This window comes from Apium graveolens, chromosome 2 (assembly GCF_009905375.1).
Source record: "Apium graveolens cultivar Ventura chromosome 2, ASM990537v1, whole genome shotgun sequence".
Lineage (NCBI taxonomy): Eukaryota > Viridiplantae > Streptophyta > Magnoliopsida > Apiales > Apiaceae > Apium > Apium graveolens.
Window position 1 is genome coordinate 187,393,807 of NC_133648.1, and position 22,138 is coordinate 187,415,944.

General features: G+C 35.5%; 1 non-coding gene across 1 annotated transcript; it reads right to left on the minus strand.

Moving 5' to 3' along the window:
• Nucleotides 1-20,437: 20,437 nt before the first annotated feature.
• Nucleotides 20,438-20,544, minus strand: LOC141710099 (small nucleolar RNA R71). Its single transcript, XR_012570637.1, has one exon. It is a non-coding gene; the product is annotated as a small nucleolar RNA R71 (small nucleolar RNA).
• Nucleotides 20,545-22,138: the final 1,594 nt, after the last annotated feature.

Below are 22,138 nucleotides of genomic sequence, written 5' to 3' on the forward strand. Positions count from 1 at the left end.
ACTGCACTTTTAACACTTAAGAGTGTCGTGAAGCGTATAGAAATGGGAGAACTCATATTTTCTGACCATGTAAGGACTATACGAGAGAAAGACCTAAGCAAAGTAAGTAAAACCAATATAAAGAGTTCCCCAAAAATTTTCTAAGCATTATGCCCCCGCAAGGAATGAGATTAGGGCGAACCCTGAATTTGATAGTCAGGGAGGTCGCCATTAAGATAGAAGGAACCCATAACATAATGAAGTGGAAATTAAGGATTTTAACGTATAAGATGACCCCGATCATGCATAGTAGGATGAAATATTCTATACTAAGAAAAGATTAGTCGAGCAAGGAAGGGAGCACCAAGACGGTACTCCTAGGAGGCAATTTATGGACCTGCATAAACATAACTTAAAATGTTATCCCTAGCCCCCACCCTGAGGAAACAATGCGGTGTGAAATTCTTTCAGGACCTTTAAGTCGCTAAGCTCTTAGAGTTCCAAGGAACAAGCTAACCCAGTCGAGGAAAGAGCCTGGCTAAAGGAAATAGAGAAATCATTTGAGATTCTAAAATGATTGATGAAGCGAAAAAGACTGTTTTTGCCAATTACCTTCCTAAGAGAGAGGCCACCTACTGGTGGAAGGCTAAGGAAGACAGAGAAATAGTGTAGAAATTTTAGAGCGAAACCAGAGGCGGACAAGTATGATGAATCATGAATCTTGGCTATGAAAGTCATCAATGTTTGTTTGAAGGACACAAATCCATAACAACGGGATGTTTGAAATTAATGCTTATATTGTGTTAGTTCATGAAATGATTGTAATAGAGACGAAAATAAAAGAATGAAAGGGGGAGGAGTATAAAGGGATATAAAGGAAATAAAGTTGAGAAGCGATAAGGGAGTTAGGTATGTGAAACCCTAAGAAACCCTAATAATAAATATAGAGAAGTGTGTCATTATCAGCACGATGGTGACTGATCATAAGATAAAGTCAATGTTTGAAGGTGTAAAGGATACATATAATTAATCCCCTTTAAGTTGGGAGTATTCGATGAAACTCTGAGATAGATCGATGGATTAATAAGGGAACACGGATGGACTGAGGAGACATGAAAGAAAGAAATTAAGAAATTGGATGAAGGAAGTAACCTTCAAAAATATGAAGTTTATGTAACACCTATAACTTGATGCCCAAAAGGGAGACACCAAGTATAAAAGATATCCCAACATTTAGATGACTGTTGAGATAAACAACAAAAGTAAATGAGGATTTATTAAGAAGAAGTTCATGTTGAACATGACCAATATCTTTCAGAAAGTCTTTGCTACCATTACCAGACCAGGAAAGAAAAACAAATAACTATTGTTATCTTTCGGATGCCTTATGGATTGACCTCAGTTTGGAAAAGGATGTTACCATGAAACTAAGTATAGACTATCGAGGTGGGAATGATTGAATGAGATACCTTTATCAGGGATATATGACTTGATTTATCAATGGAAGAGTGTAAGTACCTTTTTAAGGTAGAATTAAGGATAAAACCTTGATAACTTGAGGTGAACCCTAGGGGAATGCATCAAGGTTGGCATTTTACACTTAATAGGGAAATTATGAGTTTGGGTAGTACGGAATGAAGGAGTAAGGCAACAACAACCTTTAAAGATCAGTGGAGAAAGTTTTCAGAACTATATAGATAATGTTTCTAGTATTAGTAAATGGTATCTTGATATTCCATGTACCTAGAGTCTACATGATGAAAGATTTAAGGATAACCTTAGAGGTTTTACAAGGAGAAAGGTAATATTCAAAGTTCTCAAGAATAGAAATTTTGATAAACGAAATATCACATAATTATAATAATGTCAGGTGGGGAAAAAGTTGAACCATAAGAAAGTATAGATCGACCCAGTGAGGGTCGAGATTGGTGAAAACAAGAAGGACCCAAGATAAGAGACACCCTAAGTATGATCGAGATTCAGTCGTGACAATGTTCACATCTAAAGACCGAGGCAATAACTTATAGAAAAATGGTGATATTTTTTCCTCACCAAAGCTTAAGGAAGAGCATTTTTACACAAACAGTGATTGGAAATGAGGTAGAAATTTTAGTTGAAGATCGTTCAAAAGACATTGATTATAAGGAATTATTACTATCTAGAAAGGCCAATGGGGTGGCCGACACTTTAAGTATAAGGGAGCAATTATAGGCACTCGTGCCAGAAGAATACAGTGATGATGGTTAAAGCCGTGAAGGTTGTATTATGGTGTGAAAGATTGACATTCCTTCTGATGATTGTGCGATACTCCACCGTAATAGTGGTTTGGTAAAGATTTAATTGTAATCGCTGTGAGCGGGCTACCCATGTGGGAAGGTCCTATCGTGAGATAAGCCAGGACCATGTTACGAAAGGACTAAATGAACCTTTGAGCTTCATGTCCCATAATAAAGACATATGGTTAATAATGGTGTTACGCTGCTATCGTTGCCTTGATTGAAACTCTTCTGCAATTTTATCTGCTTCATGTCATATGTACGTCAAGTTTAGGAGTGTTCTTCATGAATCATGAATGGTGATTATGTTGCCTCCTTAGAAGAATTTGATACGATAGGTATGGACTTCGTATGGTTAGTTATTAAGATTTCAAGGAAAATGAATGACTACCTTAGGTCCGCGGTGGACTATAGCAATGCAGCAATGATTCTTTGAATAATGAGACGATAACAACCGTGAGGGTTGTATTGTAATGGATGTGGAGATCGAGTACCACTAGTGGCGTCATGGTGATGTATGAGTTATTATTGATAGAATAACTAAGTCGATTATCTAACTATTGAATATTTATTCCTTCTTATCGATAAAGAGTAATATTATAATATGAGGAAGGTTGTGGTAGAAGCGTAGGATTCTAGTAACGATGATGTCTATGATGAAATCCCAGATTTGATTTTTGTTGTCAAGGGAGTTTCAAAGGTGATTGTTTATAAGCTCGAGTAAGTGAATGGGTTCATAGAATGATAGACGGAATAGTAAATATTCAGGCACATAATTTGCGATGCGATAATATTTGATGTTGATATATACACATATATGTTTCGTTCTCCTGTGATAAACCTCAATAGTTCAGAGGTAGATTCCAAGCCAGATATTTTGTGGCAGTATTTTTTATATAATGCTCTTAAATTCGTTCTTTTTCTCTTCTTTTCATTTTTTGTAAGCTGAGAAGAACAACCCTTCCAGAAGGGGAGGTATTGCCGAATGACTATCTATCTGTGTGATAGAAGCCTAGTAGGATACCACCTATTGTTTAATTGCTTGTCAAGTACTGGAGGCTGGCCCCTTGCTATACTAACTAATGCAATGTAACAAGTATTCATGATCATAGTGATCTCTCAATAAATTATTTTCTTCTATATGATTGATCAAGCTTCCAAAGATAGAAGCAACTAGAAAAGGAGTACTGTGAGTGTATTTGTCTCCGAAATCGAAACGTGTTCATGGTACTATGGTCGATGAAATTATTAGAAAGTTATAGAACGCTAGCGAGTAACAGTATAGCCAAAATGGTATTATGAATGGAAGATAGTAACACTTACGAACTGGAATAAGTGGGTATTGAGAAGCAAAAGCTATAGCGCTAGAAGCTATGATTAGTGTGACAGACTTGAAAGAATTTGGAATGATCACTTAACACATATCGAGTTTTCTTACGACAATAGATTATATGTCAGTATCAGGATGACGCCTTAAGAGGCCCTTTAGGGAAGACAATATCGATCTCCCTTGTATCAGGATGAAGTTGGAGAGCGCAAGATGCTCGGACCAGCAGTAGTCCAAAGGACCAAGGACATAATGAGTTCAATTCGAGGACGGCTGGTAGCAACCCAAGATGGACATAATAAGTATACTGATTTGACTTAAAAGAACAAAGAGTATGAAGTAGGGGACCTAATGTTGTTAAAGGTATCCCCTTGGAAGGAATTGATGAGGTTCGGAAAGAAAGGAAAGCTTAGTCCATGATTTATTTGACCCTTGGAGATATTAAGACACATTGGGAAGTTAGCATATGAGCTAGCCCTACCACCGAACCTGCAATAAGTTCATAACGTGTTCCATGTATCAATATTAAGGAATTATAATCTGGATTCCAGACAAATAGGGGCATACGAGCGCATAGACATGCAACCAGACTTAACCTATAGGGAACAACCAGGAAGGGTAATAGATCAAAAAGGAGCAAGTGCTTGGGACTAAGGTGACCAAGTTAGTCAGGGTCTTATGGTAGAACCACAATATGGAAGAATCGGCTTGGGAACTAGAAAGCGCAATGCTAATAAAAGTACCCCCAACTATTTTCCATCTGATTCCGGGATGGAATCATTTTAAGGAGATGAGACTGTAAAAACCCCAATTTTTGGAATTTTTGAAATCCTGATGAATAGGAACTTTTTGCTGATTGTGTTGATTAGGGAAAATTATCAGACCACACTATATAGGAATATTATTATGAAAACTCTGAGATCGTATTAGTATTCCATAAAGTAAATGAGTGTATGTAAAGGTCGTCAGAATTCGAATCCGGACACTTTGATTTTTCCCGAAAATCCATTAGATACCAAAAGAATTAGGTATAAGGTAACATTATTACATGGATTTAAATTCAAGGATTATAGGAGAGGATCATTAAGGATTATAGGAGAGGATCATTAAGGATTATAAAATATTAGGAAAGGTTTGGGGAAGCGCAAGTAATGAGGTCCCAGATATGATCCCTCAGACGATTAACGAGAACGAGAGTTAAGCGAACCGTAAAATAAATAAGCGGTCAAGAGACAAGCTTGTACAAGAAGCCAGAGATTATGACATCATCAAACCACAAGGTGAAGACATGTGGCATGGAAATGACATAGGGATGGTGACATAAGCATAGTTAATTAGATATTTGTCAAGAATGATTTATAGCCAAACAATTTAACCTTGATCAATCCAAGGTTAAGATTAACCAAGGTTAAACCACAATATAAATAGAAACCAAGGAAACAAAGAAGCATTTCCCCCCTTTCTATTCATGCTCTCGGCCAAAACTAGAGGCAGCCACTTCAAACTGTTCTATCTCCTTCAATACTCACTCAACAATTATGTTCTATAGCTCGTTGGAAAGGTATTGAGATGGCCTACAACATTTGTTTACAAGTCGCATCCAAATAAGCATTGTAAGACCCTCATATTTCCAGTTCTTTCAATCGGACTAATAGTAACTCCGAAAGTTCTAACTCATTTCTTTAACTCCTTTGCAAGTTTGAACATGATAAACATAGACCAAGGCTCTCTTAAGGATTAGAAGCTCTTGTTAGTGGGTTTAAAGATCCAAGGAAGGTATACTCTTTAAAACCCTATCTTTTACTTTGAGTTTAATGAGATTTATGTTTAGATTAGTGAATGAGGAGCATGATCCATGTTTGTTAGTTAGTTTTGCTTGATTTGAATTGATTATGGTTGAATGAGTTGAAAATATTGAGAGTGTGGACTGAGTTAATGTTGGTTAAGTGAAGTATTGATGTGTTGGTGATGGTTGATGAATTGGTGAGGTTTTGGTATAGTGAAAATTTAGAAAACTCGTAAACATAGTCATCGTAACGCCCATTTTCTTTAAGACTGTTTGTGCTTAGAATTTGGACCGGAAAAATCACTGACCAAACTTATTTTATTTTATTTAATAAATGAATATAAGTTTGAATATTAATTCGAGGACTTATGACTACGTTTATTTTATTAAATAATATTTTCTATTTTCTTAAAGAATAATATTTCGTTATTCTCCAAGTATTCGAGAAATGATTGATATCGGCAATCATTCTTACCATAAATATTTTCAAAACTTTTACTTCATTTGCTTTGATAAAAGCTATTCGTATTGGAATATTGTTTATAGCATAATATTCAGATATTCATTGATTATCTTGGAATTGATTTATTCCATAAAATAATCCTTATTCCATACGCTTTCAAAAATATTTTTGAGTCTTCAAAATGATTTTAGGCTAGAGCGGAGCCCAAAACTTGTTTTCAAATTTATATACTCTCTTAAAAATCCGAGCGATCCGGCTCTGTGGTGTATTTTATATTCGCAAAGAGGTTGTTGATTTCATAAAGCGCTTTTGATTACTTGCCCAACATTTGGGAAGTAAGTCCATCTAAATGAGTCAGCATAAGCGACATGTCGGGGTACGGTCTATCAAAGTGTGAGTGGCTGGCTGGAAGTCCATCAACGCATAAGAGGCCAGGTAGCGGTCTAGCACAAGGTCCTAATGCGGCCAGGGTGATGACCGGTGGGGGATTCATCCATCTACTAGTAAAAAAGGTTACTTAATTGGTATCTTTGCCTGATCAGAAGATATCAGGTTTTTGCCAAAGTTTTCTTCTTTCCGAATTCATTGGGTATTACAACTCTGTTTATACTTTTCATAATAGAGGTTTTCAAGGAGTGTATGAGATATATATATAGGTATATATATATATATATTGGGAATTAATGAAGTATCTCGTAACTTCATTTCTTTTAAATGATATTCCAAAGATTGATTATATTCAAGTCTTATCTTGTAGTCTCATCTATGTGATGAACTTTTGACACTTATTATACCTTGAATGGTGGTAGTTCAAGTAGTATTCGGAAAAGATATAAGTATATGGGATTATCTTGTGACTTCGTCTTTTCAACTTATATCTAGTAAATGATTATTTTATGCATGACAAAGATTTTCAGAAAAATGTTGAGACAAGGTTTGATATATGAGATCACCTTGCAACGATATTTTTATACAATTACAAACTGGAATTTTGTGTATATTATACATGTTAGAGCATTTCAAAAATTTTGAAAAGTTTATATATATATATATACTGAATATTTTGCGACTTCGTCGCGTTAAGATATCAAACTTGGTTCAATTATATTTGACAAGTCTTCATGAGTACTATGAGAATGCTCATATATTGTTAATTATTATACATATTATTTTGGTGGGCTTGTTGCTCACCCTTGCTTTATTCTTTCATCACACAACAACAGCTAGACAAGATAAACAGGACCAAGCTCTCAATTCGCGAGCGGATAGGAAACGTTATGCAGTTTCCTGTAGGCTTTGATGTCGTTGTAGCTGAGGTAGGAACTACCAATAGGCTAGGTTTTCAACTGTTGATCTACCAGACTTATGTATATTTATGAACCGTAATATGGAAAAGAAAATGTAAATTTATTCGAAATCCTTTTTGAGGTGTAATGGCTTATAATTGTGGAATAAAATGACTTGTGTTATTTTTGGTATTCGTCTATGAGACTATAACTTGTGATGTGTGTGTGTGTGTATTATGGGGTCACAGTGCGCAGTAGTTGGTTGTTTATTAAGATTAAGAGTTATTAAGTAAAATGAAATTCGTGACAACCCGGATCCCTGACCCCGGATTTGGGGGTGTTACACTTTCCATGGGGATGAAAGGGCCATTCTTGAAAATCTGGATATATAATGGATTGGCCATCCTTATGAACAGTGTCATTTTTTTTCAAAATGTATAGTTGATTCTGTTAAAGGATGGTATCTTAATACTGCTTATCTTCTGTGCACTCATACTTCCAAGATCATTATCTGTTTTGTTTCAAATTTTGCTATGATATGACTTGTTATATATTGAGTGTAACATAGGGGGGTGAATGTGTTTTCTTTATTTTTAGGCTTTTTAAAATTGATTTGGAAAGGTGGTGAACAAAGTAGTTTGATTGTAGAGGTATATGCTTAGCAAAATACAAAGAACATGCATAACAAACGCAGTATTTCAAAACTCACTAAATTTGTATTAAAATTAAGTATATCTTGCTACAATTCCTAAGTTCTTAAGAATATAAGAACTCGGCTTCTACCTTGAGAGAGTACAAGAAAATTTAGATCTGGTTGTTACTCCTAAAAATAAAGGACTAGCGTTTACTTTCTAGATTAGTAAACAGAGGTTTACACAACATGTAATAAGATATACTAAACCCTACTTTAAGTTATCTCTAAAACTTTCCAATTCTGTCTTAGTGAATCCTTTCAAATCTTGTAGGTCTGTGACCTTCCTTTGTCAATTAATCTTAACCCTTGATCTTGTACTCTTCAAGCTGCTTTTGTAGACTCTTCAATCTAAGTGATTAGATCGTTTGTTGATTGATAATCTTGAATATTTAACTTGTCTGCATTTTGTACTTGAGGTTCATATCTGGATCTCCAGTTTTTTCTATAGAGAACTCACATCTCGATAAGTATAATGCCTTATCGAGATATGTAAGTTCTCTATAAGTGTCTTTGACTTGTCGAGGTCTCTGAGTTCTCTTTAAGTAAACTTGGCTCGTCGAGGTCTCCTAATCTCTGCATGTAGAAATGACTTGTCGATATCTCTGAGATCTATATATGAATTTTGACTTGTCGATATCTTTGAGATCTCTAATGAGAAATTGACTTGTCGATATCTCCAATCTCCATATCTTCATTTTGACTTGTCGATATCACTGAGATCTTTGTTATGAAATTGACTTGTCGATATCTCCAATCTTCATATCTTCATCTGACTTGTCGATATCTCTGAGACTTCTCTAAAAGCCATTTTGGACTTCTTGATAAGTCATTCTAGAGTTCTCGAATGACTTTTCTATATAACTTGATATTTGACTTGTAGATATCTTGACTTAGAACATTTTTTCTAAAATAAATTTATTCAACTCCAAGCTTCTTCACCTTTTCTCTAAGGCATGATATTATTGATCTTTTTTCAGAATTTATTTTTAGGCTTGAGACTGTTCACAGAAAAATACTCCAGTCTGATTTTTAACATTTTTACAGACTCAAGTAATACAATACAAAATACAGATTTAGACTATCATACAACTAATTCTTAGGGTTGTCAATTTGACTTAGTCTTATTATAATATAGGCTTGTCTTGCACAATATTAAGTGCAATTGGTCTAGACTTTGATCATTTTCTCTTACTTCTTTGCCCCATCTCTAGTTCATGAGTCTTCAACATGCCATAGATCTCTTCTAGAGATATTTCTTCAAGTTCATAATTATCCCTTATTGATGTGACCTTAAAGTCCCACTTTTCAGGAAGTGCAAGTAGAAACCTCAAGTTTGAGTCCTCTTGGTCATATTCCTCGTTGACAAGAGATAAGTCATTCAAAAGCTTTTAAAATCTATCATAGATCTCAGTTAAGGACTCATTGTCTCTTGAGTTAAAGCGCTCATATTCCTGAGTAAGTACTATCCTCTTGTTTTTCTTAATAGCAAGGGTACCTTGACATTTTACTTCTAAAGCATCCCAAATTTCCTTTGTTATTTTATATCCAATAACCATATTGGACATAACACTATCAAGACTGCTATGCAAAATATGTCTTACTTTTGCATCTTCCATGATTGATGATAGATCCTCTGCAGTATAATCATTATTTGGTTTATCAACCATCTTTTCTTTCTGACCAGCAACTGCTACTGCCAACTTCATTGGCCTATGAGGACCATCATAAATCCTACTTAGATATTCAGGATATGTAGCTTCAAAGCACATGGTGATCTTAACTTTCCAGATTGGATATTAATGTATCTTCAAGATTGGAACCTTGAAAGCCTCATACCTACTCATATTATTGTTAATCTGTATTGTGGATGGGGGTGGTGGTGGATTCTGTTTTGGTTCTTTGTATTCCATTAAAGATAGATTTTCAGATCTTAAACTGTTTGTATATCAACATTAAGCTCTGATACCAATTGTTAGGTTTGTAATACAACTGTAAAGTTGGGTTGAATATAGTTTATGCAAACAATTCGATAAAACTTAACAGATGCAACAGTTTTTATATTAATAAGATAAAAATTGTTACAAAAGTACTCTCCCAAAGGATGAACAATTATCCTTGAGAGCTGTTAGATTATCTGAGAGATATAACAATTTGTAACACATATAGTGCAAACCTAATATGTGCTTATATAGTGCACAGTTACAAAATCAATAAGGAATACTATTCTATTATAATAAGGAAACATATTACATATCCATGTATGATTGCTTCTGTAAGTAAAGTCCTTCACCATCTTGAATTCTGCAATTACTAATATTATAAATAAAAAATATATTTTTTAAATCCAAATGATGATGACCCTGTAAACACCAGACTAGGAACTTTGCGTCATGACCCAAGACAAACCTGTATGGATCATTTTCAAGCGCAGCATGGAAACAAGAGTTAATTATGAACAGTTTTAATTGAAACTATCAATGTCCGAGGACACTATGTACATACTGCAAATGGAGATGCATTACTATTCAATTTGTCACCAATATTATTATTCATGGTCTTAACATCCATGATTGTAGACCAACTGCAATATCGTGGTAAGAAGCTCACCAAGTTGCCGACCAACTTAGTCTATTAGTCTAAGTTGCGTGCACTAATTTGTTTCGTTTGTATATCAATTTTTCTTTTTACATTTGTCAATTTTGTAACGGAAACTGAGCCGATTATTATTGAATCGGTATTTTTAAACCGAATCCAAAGCGGTGATTGCGATTTTTTATTTTAAAATTGAAAATATATGATTGCAATTTCGATTTTATTCGAAAACCGAGTCTAAATGACCCATGCTATCCCCTATAAATATATATGTAGGTCATGACTATAAAGGGTCGGTATACTTCAGTTGAATTCAAAATCATAATTTGACACATTTTTTAAAAAAAATACAGGAAATGCTTAAGTTTAATTTGAATTCGAAATCTGGCCCATTTTTTCAAAAATGTTCGTCATTTGTCTACGTGAACCGATTCATTCCGTAGATTTAGTATATTTAAATAACGTGTTCGACGAAGACATCTTATCAATATGGTTGAATGCTCTAAATGTCTTATATCAATAAGATATATTTGATATTTCTTATCAGCTCAATTTAATAACTAATCTGTATCATTTGACAATTGTTAACAATTAGTGATCGTCATGAATATGACAACCTTGTGCCGATACTTTAGTATTAGATCATTAAAGTTGGACAGAGACATTGTCAATTCCAAATACAATAAGTTTCATATAACTTACACCTATAATTTTTGGAATTACACAAATTACAATTAGTATTGACATATTTTTAACTCAAATATCATATATAGCCAAAATATATCTCGCAACCAGAATAATCAAAGCCTAAAAAAGGAAAAACTGTAAATACTGTACAATATTTGTTGCGTACTTCAAATAAATTATGAATGATTATATATTTAATATTCTAAAAAAATCCATGCAAACTGAAATTTGCATTATAAAATATTGCTAAAACATATCTCGTATCTCATAGGGTTATTGTGCTAGTTATATATAATTTACTAAGTTATTCCATAACTATATATTTAAGTATTTGAATTAGTAGTGTTGGGTACCCATGTAATAAGATTTACGAATGATGGATTAATTATTAAACAGATCACTTAGTATGTTCCAATATATCATATGAGTCACTGTAAAATTTTAGATTTCATTTAAAGCACTCATTAGATGATAGGTTTCATTTCGTTAAATAATTTATAAAATATTGATGAAAAAAGTTGAATAATTTATAAAATATAGATGAAAAAAGATAAAGTGACATTCTGATTACTAGTTGTGCCTTATTAGAGTTCATTTCAAGTCCATTTCAGATTATTCCCCCATGTATATATGATTTTCAGTCGAGTTTTTACTGTTATTCATATCCCAAATATGGTTATTTTAATGATTATACTTGCTGATATAGCGCTGCAATAACATAGGGCCAAGGACTATGACATGTGCACATCAACCACCTTAATAAAAAAACTTTTATTTTAGCATTGTCTTTCGAAAACTTTAACCGCATGATCCATATTTTTACTTGAGTGATTTAAATGAGACTAAAAATTTTATGATGACTCATTTGATATATTACAACCTACTAAGTGACTCACATGATAACCAACCCCTTAAAACAAGAAGAATATTAGTAGTAAAAGGAGTTAAAATGGATATTAAAAGGACATCTCAAAGTCCCCACTTACAAGAGGCAGCCGACTCTGTCTGGAGTAATACCAGTGTAGCAGCAAGGGAACATGTAAGTTGAAGTTTATAAGAATGGAACTTCTAAACGCTCCTCGGCCGATGCATCATCATCGTCGTCGTCGTATAAATCATTTGATTAAATTGTTTACTGTAAAGACCCTTTGACTAAGATTTATTATATGGGTGGGACCTGGGAGCCTGGAACACAAAGTGCATAATGTGCCACAAAAGAAGGCTTGTTTTTTTAAATGCCAAAATTTAAGTTATTAAAAGATCCAATGGATTATACTGTATAAAAAATTTCTCTCTTCCGAGAGTCGGCCGCCCTAACTTCACCTAACCCTAGCCGACCAACCTTCTTTTTCCCCCTTTCTACCCATCTTTATCTCCATATTCATCTTCATCTTCTTCTTTTATTCACTTTTTCTTTAATAAAATTGAGATTTGTTTTACAAAACTCGAAAAATCCATTACAGTTTTTCACTTTAGTTTTCAGATCTACTAAGGTAAGAGCTTGGATTTTATAATAAAATTCAGTTTTTGGATTCAAAATCTCTGGTCTAACAACATATTACAATTTGGTGTTATTCCGAGATTTTTGAATTTTGGGTTTTTTCGTATTGTTCTGTTTAAGTTATTATTTGTGTGTTTGATTGTCTCGCTTTATGGGATGTGTCTCGTTTTGTGCGATGTGGTGGTTGTGTTGAAAATGAATTGGATGGTGTATTGCGAGATCTGGATATCTCGCATCAAGAACACTTTCGGCAGGTTTATAGCTGGTGTCCGGCAGGTAGATAGCTGGGGTGCGTTTGGAATGGTGGTGAAAATCACATGTGCTCACCTCTCACAAAAAATATTTGTTCATAATATGAGGCTTCTAAACTCCGTTGTTGCAACTGAGTCCTCTGAACATTGCAATATCAATCGAATTAATGTGAGGGTCAATTGTGAAGCTACTGTTTTTCGGGGGAGATGCGTGCTGGATTGTCCGGGAAACCATTACCTTCATTTTTAATTTTCAGAATATTTGTATTCAGTTTGTTAAACAATCCGGAAACAAAATGGCTAATTATTTAGCTCTATTTGTTTTTCAACCTGGTTGCATGATCAGTTGGGGGTTTGTCCCGATTGAATCTCTTTTAAATCATTAATGAAATCTGCTTTAAATTTGACAAAAAAAAAAAAAGATCCAGTGACCTTTCAGGCCTCACAAGGGAAAAATACCCCAGAAAAATTCTACTCAAAGGACAAAAGTCCTCTGTGGCTTTTCGAAATCGCAAAATAGTCCTTGAAAATGCCAAAGACAATGAGTAGTGTAGAGTACCACCTCCAAAAGCGATCGAGCAGGGGAATCAAGTGATGCCATATAACAATTTGTATATTCTTTATGATTCTAGGACCTATCAGTCTCCAAAGATATTGAATCCTAGGTGAATATTACACGTGGATCGAACTCGAAGATTCAATGACGTTAAGAACGTTTTACATGATCACATATTGGTTATTTTACAGTTTACATAAAGCAGCCACCATTATGTCAGCTATAGAAACAATTATAACTGATTAATCTATGATCACGCTTGATAGTTGAGTCCAACTTAGTTCCAGTTAAATTAACTAGAATATTAATTTAATAGCAACACCAACAGTATATAAATCCATGCATGGAGATATAGATGATGTACTCCAGTCGCAGTTTTATCCATAGATCGATATAAGATAAGCACTCCATCCATGGCTTGCTGGAAGGTTTTTCTATGTATGTTTTTGATGCTGCAGTCGTTAGTAATTAGGTTAGAAGCTCGGCCATTAGAGGTTTTCCGGAACCAGAAAAATATAACTCAACCATTTCTAATCTTATTTGCAAAAAGGAAACTGGTTGCTTCTAGTGACAGGCTGAGAGCAAGTCAAGCAGCAGAGCCTATGCGGATTAGTCCCGGAGGGCCTGACCCCAAACATCATTAGAATTGCGTAGATTGCATGTAATTGATCGCTGGACTGCAGTTTTTGTCATTTTATTGACACCTGGAAAGATATTGAATAAGATACTTGCTTCATATAATTAACGATTTTTGATTTTTTGGATGGCAGCAAGTCAGTATCGTTTTCACAATTTCACGTAAACAAAGTCATCTCGTATTGTTCTTCAAATCTTGGTAAATTTTATCAAGTTCTATCTAGCATTTCGTCAAAAACTTGTGTATCAGCAGGCTGCTTTGTTTAATAAAATTGAATTGTTTACTTGATTATTGTTAATTATACATGCAGCTCTACTAATCCATATACAGGAGTGTTCGGAAAATGCGGGTACTAATCCCACATTGTCAAGTCAATTTGAGTCATAATTTGAGTGAATGAATGTTGCGTTCGCGCAACGAGTGACACTTGGAATGCGTTCTCCTCTGAGAGAGCTTTCCAAGACACTTTGAATCACTCGAAATGACTAAGAGATGGATGAGATATGATCATCCAAAGTTAGTATTTTAGTAGTGAAAATTTGTGGAAGAAATGAAAGTCCCACATTGATTTTGTAAAGGAGCATACATAGCTTTATATAGCAAAACACTTATGTAATGTTCAAATGTGTTACTTAAGTATTGCTCCAATATCTACGCACGGGTGCAAATCTTGGGTTTTTGAGGGGTAATCTGAGGCTTGCGAAGCCTTCGAGTTTGCCCGCGTGTGCGACATGCGGACACGAATGAAGCAGAAAATTGGCCCGAATAATTACGGACTAGTTTTGCTAAATTTAATTTCCATTGGGTTTGGGCTTTTAAAATTTTAATTCGTTTTGACTATGGATTTAATTTTCACTCGCTTGGACTTTTAAAATTTTAATTCGTTTTGACTACGGATTATTATAATTGATTTGACGTAATAATAATCTGATTCAATTACGGATTTGATTTATTAACCGACTGATTAATTAACGCGTTTTAATTAATTAAGCGTAGAGTAGCGCACACGTTTCCTCCGGCCTATATAATATCGTATTAGGCTTAGGGTTATGGATTTATTTATAAAATACAGCCGCCTCCTAAACACAAACCATACCCTCTCAATTCTGATGATAGTTTCTTGCTCCGTTCTAGTTCGTCGAAGGTGTTGTTCGTGTAATATCGTCGTCTTCTCGTTTTATTTTGGGAGGTTAACAACTCGCACATACGGTGAGGGACGTAATAGCTTTAAGGAGACAGTTATAATACTTGACTCGAGAACTTCTCCTTCATATCCTTTTGTTGGTTTTTGGTATTCACAGTTTATAACACATCTGTTATTCGCACGCACACACTTATATTATATATATTAATCGCATATTGTGATTACAATCTTAAAGCTATCATTATTTATTATATGTGACTAATACATTGGTCTCTTCCTCTTTGTTGAGTAACAGATCTATGGAGAATAACATTATGAACAATGCGATGAACATGGCGGCTGATCCCAATACATAGATCGCTGGATCTGATGGGGTTCACTAGGAGCCTAACCCTAACGTATAGATCACGGTATCTAATCCGCGTGAGTAGTGGATTGATACTGGTGCTACTAGGCATGTTTGCTCAGACAAGACGATTTTCTCTACCCTTAAATCTTCCGATCTTGGTGAGAAGCTTTACATGGGGAATTTATCGACTTCTACCATTGAAGGTGAAGGCACGGTGATTCTGAAGATGACCTCTGGGAAGCATCTGACTTTGAAGAATGTACTGATATTCGCAAGAACCTTGTGTCTGGTTCTTTATTGAATATGCATGGCTTTTGTATTGTAATTGAGTTAGATAAAGTTATTTTATCTAAGAGTGGTATGTTTGTAGGCAAGGGTTATGTAAACGATGGGCTTTTTATGCTCAATGTTATGTCCATTAAAGACGATAATGAAACGAAGAATTCTTCTGCTTACTTGCTTGAGTCTCCTAATTTATGGCATGCTAGATTAGGACATTTTAATTATGACACTTTACGAAGGTTAAATGTATAAGAATACATACCAAAATTAACAATTTATTCAAAACATAACTGTGAGACTTGTGTTGAGGCAAAATTAACGAGATCATCATTTAAACATGTGGAAAGAAATACCAAAGTTCTAGACCTAATACATAGAGATATATGTGATTTAAAATTTGCTCCAACTAGAGGAGGAAACAATTATTTTATTACATTCATAGATGACTGTATAAAATATTACTATGTATAATTTATGAAAAGCAAAGACGACGCTAGAGATAAATTTAAAATCTTTAAGGAAGAAGTTGAGATAAAACAAACTAAGAAAATCAAAACGATACGAAGTGATCGTGGAGGTGAATATGTTGTACCCTTTAGGGAATTCTGTTCACAACATGGTATAATCCATCAGGTCACTGTACCATACTCCCCTCAGTCAAATGGAGTGGCTGGGAGGAAGAATCGCACTCTCAAAGAGATGATGAATGCGATGTTGCTAAGCTCTGGACTTCCGTAATCGATGTGGGGGGAACCATCTTAAACACGAATAATTTTTTAAATATTATTATGTGTAAGAATAAGGATGTGAGTCCTTATGAAAAGTGGAAGAAAAAAAAATCAAGTTACCAACACCTGAAAGTATGGGGGTTCCTGGCAAATGTACTGATCCCTACACCTAAAAAGGTGAATATTGGTCCAAAGACTGTGGATTGTATCTTCATCGGAATCCACTAAATAGAACTGCATATCTATTTTTCAAGTATGATTCCAAGATTTCTGATATTCAGAAGAATAAAATTATAAAATCTAGGAATGCCTCATTTTTTGAGATGATATTTTCTTGTAATCCAGGAAATGAACCTCCTACAACGTCTAAACGAGATCATGAGTCTATAGATGACAATAATGAGAGTGAATAAAGTGAGGACGAGAATGTGGGCGTAGTGAGAAGGAGCAAAAGACAATGTACGGAGAAATCCTATGGATCTGACTTTATGACCTATTTACTCAAGGAAGGTGTCCCGAAAACCTATAAGGAAGCAGTTACCTCAACCGATGACCCAATGTGGAAAGAGGCCATTAAAAATGAAGTTGATTCAATTCTGCAGAATCATACTTGGGAATTAGTTGATTTGCAAAACGGTTGTAAACCGTTAGGCAGCTAGTGGGTTTCAATAAGAAGTTGAAAATTGATGGTACTATCGACAAGTACAAGGAAAGACTTGTAATTAAAGGATACAAGCAACATAAAATTTTTGATTACTTCGACACATATTCTCCAGTAACGAGAATAACATCTATAAGGATGATGTTTGCTTTCGCTGCAATACAAAATTTAGCAATACATCAAATGGATGTGACAACAGCTTTCCTAAATGGAGATATAGATGCTGAAATCTATATGGAACAACCTGAAGGGTTCATTGTCCCTGAACAAGGGAGGAAAGTCTGTAGACTAGTGAATCACTATATGGCTTGAAACAGGCGCCAATGAAATGGCATGAGAAATTTGATGAGGTTGTGCTGGCCGATGGCTTCAAGATTAATGAATATGATAGTTGTTCCTATTACAAGAATAATAAGAGTAGTTATGTCAAGGACAATGAAAATGGTTATGTCATGATGACAATGTATGCATATAATTTACATATTGCTGAAAGTAATGATAAAGTGATCAAATCTACAAAGGACATGTTAAATGCAAGATTTTACATGAAAGATATGGGACTAGCAAACGTGATTCTAGGAATCTAAATTTCTAGAACATCAGAGAGACTCACAGTGAGTCAACCTTATTATATTGACGAGTTCCTTGAGAAGTTTCTTAAGGATGACTTTGAGAAAGCTAGGACACTTGTGGATATGAATTTAAATCTATACAAGAACAAAGGTGTACCGGTTTCCCAGTTGGAATACTTGAGGATAATTGGGAGTCTGATGTACCTAATGAGTTGTACAAGACCAGACATTGCATACTCAATCAGTATTGCATACTCAATCAGCAAGTTGAGTAGGTTTACGAGTAATCCGAGAGCTGATCACTGGAAAGAGATCTTAACAGTACTGAGGTACTTGAGAGGAACTCGAGACTATGGACTACACTCTAGCAGATATCTAGCAGTATTAGAGGGATATACTGACGCGAACTGGATATCTAGAAAGAAGGCTCTATAGTCTGTGAGTGTCTATGTGTTTACACTAGCGGGCGTGGCAATTTTATGGAAATTCTCAAAGTAAACTATGATAACTCATTCCACGATGAAAGCTGAGTTTGTGGCACTAGATAAATATGCTGAAGAGGCTAAATATTTACACCAATTTTTAGAGGATATTCCAAGATGGCTAAAGCATGTGACTGCAATAGGGATACATTGTAACAATCAATCCACTATTGGTAGAGCACATAGCATGATGTATAATGGAAAGTCTTGTCACAAACGACGACGATATAGTTCCATTAGACAATTGATCTCAACCAGAATTATCACTATTGACTATATATCGTCAAAGGATAATATCGAGGATCCGCTAACCTAAGGGTGTTAAGTGGCATTTATATCCACTTAGAACGCTTCATAAAGACTCGAATTGGTGTTTTGTACTAAAGTTATTTGTGTATTTGATATGTTTTCATAGTGTTTTGCATGTCAGGGCATTATCAGAAGAAGAAAAGGTTTTTACATTGTTTTTATGCTAGAAGAGTGTTAGGATGGAGCCTCGGTCAAATGCGCGAAGAAACCAGCAAAAGAATACAAGAAAATAAGTTATGGCAGAAGCACAGAGCGGCCGCGCTTAAGTACAGGGTGGCCGTGCCGGTTTAACAGAATGTCAGGGCAGCCGCGCCGCTTCACAGAGCGGCCACGCCGGGTCGAAATCCTGGAATCCTGATTTGATTAGAAGGCTGATTCTTTGGACTCCTGATTAGATGGGCTTCTATATAAAGACTCTTTAAAGACGTTTTTCATAACAGAGACTAAGTACAAGATGGCAAGAAGTCCTAAGAGCACAAATTTAACGAAGGAGAAGAAAAGCTTGTTTTTCTTGTGTTTCTTTGATTGAGTTGTAATCTTGGTTGCATGTTTTCTTGTTTGTTGAATTTATTACTCTTGATTACGTACTTTGATTATTTATTCAGTTTATAAAGACTTAGTTTATTATACCATGCTTTCATCGGAACCCACGGTGATGATGAGTTCGGTTATGAACTAATCGTTATCGTGGGGTTCTAACGGATTTACTTATGGATTTCAATAGTTAATTTATTTCGACATCTTAGTGTGTGGTGATTGTATGATATTCTAGTATTGGTTGTGCTTATTTATTTTATGAGCATCGCGAACTTATAAGATAGCGTGGTAATCTCTATTGAAGCAACAATGGATTTTGAGGTTTAGAACTTGACATGCTAGCATAGGTTCATGTATTTGTTATGCATGATTCGTAGGTAATTTTGACCATCTTACTTGCCCTATGTAATCACGATAGATAACTTGCACATTAAACCTTTATGTTGTCAAATTCTATAGACATATAGGGTCTCAATATAATTGGTGTCTATTCAGCTTCTATCTATTTTATGAATGTCTGGTAGTATGGTATTCGTACAACAAAAGTTGGCATTTACTAGTTTCATGTTATCTGATTAGTTGTCATCACCATTGCATGATAAGGTTAAAGAACAATGACTTTGAATGAATCATATATTACTTGTGAACGCGTATACTTGCGTGTAATTTTAGCGCGTGTTTTCGTCCTAACAAATTTTTGGCACCGCTGCCGGGGACTCGGTGTTAATTTTTAGTTTATGTGTTTGTCATCAGTGGTCATTAAAATTCACTGACTCAGATATTTTACTTACTTGTTTGCTTATTGGTGTTTCTTGTACTCTAGAGAGCATTTATGCTAACGCGTTCTCGATCCCACAAGAGAACACTGGATAAAGCGGAGGAAAAGTTGAAGTATTTGAAGGAGAAATCTTTGTTGAGGAGAAAGTTGAAGAAGAAGTTGTTATTGCAATGGGAGAACCAGCATCGAATCCGAAGGCTTTGATGGATTACTCTCAACCGAAGATCGATGATATTCAATCTAGCATTGTCAGACCAGTCATCGCGGCTAACACTTTTGAAATCAAGGCTAGCACGATTTAGATGATACATAATTCAGTTCAGTTTGGGGGTTCTCCTATAGAAGATCTCATCATGCACATCAGAGATTTCATCGAGATCTGTGACACTTTCAAGTTCAATGGAGTTTCTGAAGATGCTATAAAGCCAAGGCTTTTCCCGTTCTCTCCGAGGGATAAAGCTAAGTGTTGGTTACATTGTCTACCAGCAGTATCTATCACCAAATGGGAAGATCTTGCTCAAAAGTTTCTTACTAAATTCTTCCCTATGGCGAAGACAGCTACAATCAGGAATGCTCTTACTCAATTTACACAGCAATATGGAGAATTGTTGTGTGAGGCTTGGGATCGCTACAAGGAGATGCTTAGGAAGTGTCATCATCATGGGATTCCTGAGGGGATTATTATCAATTACTTTTATAATGGCTTGGTAGCACAGTCTAGACCCATGCTTGATGCAGCATCAGGTGGAGCCTTATGTGCTAAGAGCTATGATGAAGCTTATGAGTTGATTGAACTGATGGCTGCTAGTGAATACCAGAACCCTTCTCAGAGGCTACCTCAAGGCAAGGTAGCACGGATTATGAAGGTGGATACAGCTACTGCTATAGCTGCTTAGCTTAAGGCTTTAACGATGAAGATGGATTATTTGGCTAATTATGGAGTTAATCAGATCACTAGTATTTGTGAGCTTTGTGCTGGTGCGCATGAGACGGAGAATTGTGCTATTTCTAGTGAATCAGCTTAGTTTATGAGCAACTTTCAGAGGTCACAGCAACCAGTTCTAGCCACCTATCATCCTAACAACCGCAATCATCCTAACTTCAGCTGGAGAAATAATCAGAATGTGGTGCAACAGCCTTATCAACAGTATGCATCAAAGCAATTCAACCCTCCTGGTTTTCAGCAACCGCAATATGCACCAAGACAGCAACTCCAACTTCAACAATCTAATGAAAAATCTGAATTGAAGGAGGTGAGGCTCATGTGCAAGAGCCAAGCAGTTTATATTAAGACCTTGGAGAATCAAATTGGACAGATTGCCAATGCCTTGCTGAATAGACAACCTGGTACACTCCTTAGTGACACAAAAGTTCCAGGAAAGAAGGAAGCAAAAAAGAAGGTTAAGGCAATTATATTGACGTCTGAGAAGGTTACAAAGCCCGAAAAATCTCAAGTTTCGAAAGATGAAGTTATGGCGGAAGAAGATGTGCAGAAGGAAGCAGAAGTGGAAACAAGGAAGAAAATTATGGAACACACTCCTCATGAGGGTAATACAGGAGAGAAACAGGTATATCCTGCACCTCCTTTTCCTAAGAGGCCGCAGAAGTAAAAGTTGGATAAGCAGTTTTCTAAGTTTCTGGAGGTGTTCGAAAAACATCATATCAACATACCTTTCGCTGAAGCTCTTGAACAAATGCCTAGTTATGTGAAGTTTATGAAAGTTATTCTCTCTCGAAAAGTGAAACTCGATGACTTAGAGACCATTTCTCTTACGGAGGAATGTAGTGCTGTGCTGTAACAGAAGTTGCCTCTGAAGCTTAAAGATCCTGGGAGCTTCACTATTCCTTGCACCATCGGAAACTTGTCGTTCGACAAGTGTTTATGTGATTTGGGAGATAACATCAATCTGATGCCTTTGTCTGTCTTCAAGAAGTTGAATTTACCTGATCCAAAGCCTACTTATATGTCCTTGCAGTTGGCCGATCGTTCTATTACATATCCACGAGGCATTGTGGAGGATGTCTTGGTCAAGGTGGGAAAACTTAGCTTTCCTGCTAACTTTGTAATTCTTGATTTCGAGGAGGATAAAAAGATTCCCATAATCTTGGGAAGACCATTCTTGGCTACTGGTCGAACCTTGATTGATGTGTAGAAGGGTGAGCTCACTATACGACTACTGGATCAGGATGTGACTTTTAATGTATTCAATGCCATGAAATTACCTACTGATAACGAGGAGTGCTTAAAAGTGGAATTGGTC